Source organism: Pteropus vampyrus, unplaced genomic scaffold (genome assembly GCF_000151845.1).
Source record: "Pteropus vampyrus isolate Shadow unplaced genomic scaffold, Pvam_2.0 Scaffold71, whole genome shotgun sequence".
NCBI classification, from domain to species: domain Eukaryota; kingdom Metazoa; phylum Chordata; class Mammalia; order Chiroptera; family Pteropodidae; genus Pteropus; species Pteropus vampyrus.
In genome coordinates, this window is record NW_011888852.1 from 4,411,659 (window position 1) to 4,417,048 (window position 5,390).

General features: G+C 38.7%; 1 protein-coding gene across 3 annotated transcripts in view; it reads right to left on the reverse strand.

Moving 5' to 3' along the window:
• LOC105293312 (spermatogenesis- and oogenesis-specific basic helix-loop-helix-containing protein 2-like) overlaps positions 1 to 5,390 on the reverse strand; it is a 106,741-nt gene that overhangs the window by 96,777 nt on the left and 4,574 nt on the right. The window lies entirely within an intron of this gene.

The following is a 5,390-nucleotide window of genomic DNA, read 5'->3' on the forward strand; positions in this document are numbered from 1 at the left end:
ACAATGAGTAAGGGGGCTGGCAGTCATGTGTGGAACATAGATGGACAAAATGGAGACCGATATGGGGAATAGGCTTGTTTCTCTGAAGGGTCAGATGCATGAAAAAGAGACTAACCCAGTTATTTAAAAGAATTTTATAGGACTTACAACCATCTTTTCAAGCCTCTCCTGCTAAGCAGGGTAAGTAGAGGGATCTTATGATTTGTCCTAAGGAAAGCTGAAACATACTTTAGAGGGGAAACAAAACAAATACCCCAAAATTAATGTTTCAAAAAGTCAGTTTATCAAAGAAGCCAATTTGCAGAGAGGCCAATTTACCTAGGATTCCAAATTTACCAAAAACTTGTTTATATGGGGAATCCTTCACATAAGTGAACTTATAACCTGAATATATTCTTTTTCTAAATATATTTTTCAGTGATGGCAGTACATACTAAGCCAATTCCATAAGTCTTAGTTTTTAACAAATGAACATTCCTTAAAATGCTACTAAGATTATATTCCTAAGAATATATTCAAGAATTTGGATTTCAGTAAATTGACTTCCTATGAATTGACTTTTTACAAATTGACCAAAAGATCTCCAGAGAACCTTTGAAGGGAGATGAAATAACTTTCTAAATAATGTTTCTGTGTGTCTACACCTTCTCCCCGATGTCTCCCACCACTAGCTAGTCCTGTTGGCTCCAGAAATGGGATCTCCTATTCTGTACCCATCTGGTTAATGGAGTGTGTATGTTGGTGAGAGATTTCCTTGAAGGGTCCAAGTTGTCTGGATATAGTGGAATACAAGGGGGAGTGCACTGATGGGAAAATTAGAAGCAGAGAAGAACAGAGGCACTGCGGTCTGATGTTTGTGTCCCCCTCAAATCTATATGTTGAAATTCCAATTCCCCTTGTGATGATATTAGAAGGCGGAGCCTTTGGGAGATGCTTAGGTCAGAAGGGTAGAGCCCCCATGAACATGATTAATGCTTTTATAAAAAAGACCCCACATATCAAACTACAAAGCTTCTGCACAGCAAAAGAAACTATCAACAAAACAAAGGCAACCAACTGAATGGGAGAAGATATTGTAAGCAATGTCTCTGATAAGGAGCTAATATCCAAAATATATAAAGAACTCAGACAACTCAACAACATCAAAAATCAAAGAATCCAGTTTAAAAATGGGCAGAGGACTTGAACAGACACTTCTCCCAAGAAGACATACAAACTGCCAACACACATATGAAAAGATATTCAATTTCACTAGCTATTAGGGAAATGCAACTCAAAACCTAATGAGATACCACCTCACACCTGTTAAAATGGCTATCATCAACAAGACAAGTAATAACAAGTGATGGAGAGGTTGTGGGGAAAAAGGAACCCTTGTACACTGCTGGTGGGAATGCAAATTGGTACAGCTACTATGGAAAAAAATATAGAGGTTCCCAAAAAAACTAAGAATAGAATTACTATATGACCCGGCAATCCCTTTTCTGGGTATCTACCCTATAAATTTGAAAATATTTATCCATAAAGATACATGCACCCCAGTGTTCACAGCAGCATTATTCGCAGTGGTCAAGATGTGGAAACAACTGAAGTGCCCTTTGATAGATAATTGGATAAAGAAGATGTGGTGCATATACAAAAAAGGAATATTACTCAGCCATAAGAAAAGATGAAATACTGCCATTTGCGATAACGTGGATGCATCTTGAGATTATCATGCTAAGTGAAATGTCAGAAAAATTTGAGAACCATATGATTTCACTCATGTGGGATATAAAACTGAAAGCAATAAATGAGTAAGACAAACAAACAAAAACTCATAGACACAGACAACAGTTTAGTGGTAAGCTGAGGGAATTGGGGGTAGTGGATGTAAATAAGGGTCAAGAGAGTCAAATATATGGTGACAGAAGGAGATTTCGCTTTGGTGGTGGACACACAATACAATACACAGATGATGTATTATTTAACTGTGTACTTGAAATCTATATAATTTTATTAACCAATGTCATCTCAATAAATTTAATTAAAAAGAAAAAAAAAAAGACCTCTCAGAGCTTGCTTCCATCTACCATGTGAGGACACATCAAAAGGTGCCACCTATAAACCAGAAAGCGAACCTTACCAAACACTAAGTCTGCTGGCACCGCGACCCTGGACTTCCAGATAAGGAAATGTGAAAAATAAATTTCTGTTGTTTATAAGCTATCTTTGATGATTTTAAAAATAGCAGCCCATACAGATTAAGATAACGGGTCGTCAGTTTTAAGACTCCGAATAAGTCAAAAGAACAGGACTGCCACTTTTCAGTAGAGTTGACTGTGACCCCAGTGGCAGAATTTATGATAAAGGCTTTATGGTAACGCTTGTCACAGGAGAGGCTGTCCTGCACATTTTTCTCTGAGGGATATAGATCCCCTAAATCGTTTTTTTTTTTTTCAAATTATACTCTGCAATAGACACTATCATAATGCCTGCTAAAAAATATAAAGCCTAACAAATGAGAATCTCTGGGGGTAAGCTTCAGAACATATATTTTTAATAAATTATCCACATGATTATTACATCATTTGAAAATTAAAGAACCACAACTCTATGTATTGACCAGCAACTAAGGACATGGCAATGATGGACAGTACAGGGAAGCAGATGGGCCGATTGCTCCTTCCTGTGTGTGACACAACACAACAGGTACAAGCTTGAGTGGGCCTAGGTAACCTGATCGAAGAAAGAAGACATGCACTACCGAATGTGAGTCGTGACAGTAAAGTACTGAGAGATTACTCAAAACATTGCTGGGGTACGATTGCAAGGCTGAATATGGGCGCCATCAAGCTCAGCCGTGGCCATACCTCCATACCTAACTGGAGATTAATGAAGGAGCCCGGAGTACCAAGTCAGAACCTGAAAAATAGCTCTCGCTTATCAGAAACGACACAACCTAATTAGCCTTTACTTTTAGTTATTAGGAATGCTTACGACAGATTCTAATCTTCCAATGAATTTCTACAGGTCTTTTCTAGGGACACACCTGGAAAGGCCATTAGGTAGGCACTAGGTTATTTTCCTGGTGAACGCAAACAGAGGGGGCTAGAAAATGTATACTCGGCTAATCCAAGGAAAATAAAGGTTCTGTGCTTTTTAAAAACAAACACACACACACACACACACACACACACACACACACAAAACAAGACAAATTTATTATCTAAAGGTCCCGAAGTCAGAGTTTGATATGGGTCTCACTGCGCTTAATTCAAGGTCCTGGCAGGGCTGTATGTCCTTCTGGAAGCTAGGAACAACGTTTCCTTGGCTTTTCCACTTCGTGGAAGCCGCCTGCATTCCTGGGCTCATGGCTGTGCTTTTATTAGAACGATTAAATCCCTGCTGAAGCCCCGGCTTGCTGGACGAGTACTAAAACCACAAAATTTTACTGCAATTTTAAGAAGGTTCCAGAAGTTTCACAACTTACATAACAGCACATGTTTGGGCCTTACCCTTGCCGTTATTCCTTCCAAATGAATTAAGGTTAATTTCACAACAGACTTGTTTGAATGAACTTTTACTTCTCCTTTATCAAGGGAAGGAAAAAAGGGAATTAAAGCCGCACTCACTGCGTCAGGCACTACGCTATTTGATTCAAGTATCTCTAGTAACCTTCACGACAACCTTACAGGAGCACTTAATTAACTCCATTTTACAGATGAGGAAATTAAGCCCCAGAGAAGTGAAATAATTTTCTCAGTGTCCCCCAGGCTGAATCTGAACCAGGACTGCCTAATTCCAACATTCATATGTCTGGGTAAAGTAGGTTACACTCGCCCCATTTTTTCACCCCAACTCCTCCACTGCACCACATTTTCTCCCAATGTCCTCTCTTCTAATAGGCACTCGCTTCCTTTCTTCCCCTCTGAGATTTTGCCTGAACTTTGGACTGTGAGCTTTATCCTCCTTTGCACCAGAAATTTCTTGGAGAATATTCCTGAACATTCATAAAACCTTCTCCTCTCAGCTTCTGAGATGCCACCCTTTTCCAGTTCTCCCCTCACTCTTTCTTAATATTTTTTCTTCTCAGTCATCTTCACTGAATCATCTCCTCAGCTAACACCTTAAATGTTAGTATTTCCCAGGGTTCCATGCTCAATCCTATTTTTCAGACTATACATTTTTTTTCCTGAGCAATATCTTATAAATTCATAACTTTAACTGACAGTGATGACTCCATGACCTCTATTTTCAGAGACTACGTTCCACAATCTGAAACTATTACGAGTAGCTTACTGCAATCATTATCATATGTGTAATACACACAAAACTAAACTCATAATTTCCTAATACCCCAGCTAGTTCTGAGTTTTATCATCCTGATCATTGTAATCCACAATTATCAAGTTAGAACCCTTGATTGTCCTCAAATCGTCTCTCAGTTGTACTTTAGCCTCCAAGTATTCATGAAGTTTTCATTCCTAAATATCTCTTTAATCTGTCACCTTTGCTCTATCCCCATATACTACTGGCCAAGCTAAAAAAATAAATAAAAATAAATAAATTTTAAAACTCACCTTTCTTTACCTGGACTATTGCAAATATTGCAAACACATCCTAACTGGTTGTCCTGCCTCAAGCTCATCTATTCCTGAAGAATTCTTTCTCCAAGGTGGGGTGAGGAAAGGCTTTTCAACTCTACATAAAATACTTCAATAGCTTCCCATCACGTATAAAAATATTCACACTCACCAACATAAATACAAAATCCTTTATTGTCTAGTCCCTGCATGTATTTCCAGCCTCATTTCCTATCACCTCTATTATTTATTCCAGAAAGACTGCACTAACTGTAGACCTGGGGTGTCTTTAGATAAACTGATCAAGAGACTTTATTATTTGAAAACTTGAAAACGTGTACATTTCATGATGTAAAATTCCACTCTAATTATGTGTACACTGTAGCAGTGGTTCAGACTTCGATGCGCATACGAATTACCCAGAGAGTTAATAAAGAACACAGAGGTGGCATGCTGGTTAAAGGACGGGGCCTGGCTGTTGAAGTTCCCTGGGTAGTTCACCTACCAAAGTTTCACATAGGGGCCAGCAAACTACAGCCTGAAGGCCAAATCCAGCTGTGGCCTGGTTTCGTAGATTAAGATTTGCTAGATTGCAGCCTCACCCGTTTGTTTAGGTATTATCTGTGGCTCCTTTTGTACTACTACAGCAGAGCTAATTGTACTAGAGATCGAATGGCTTGCAAAGCCAAAAATACTTGCTATCTAGCTTTCTATAGAGAAGTTAGCCAATCCTAGAAGAACACTTTGTACCAGGAGAAATGTATATAGATGTTCATTGTGGCATTTGTCATAGTGAGATTTTGGAAAATTTCTCAATGTAGGGGA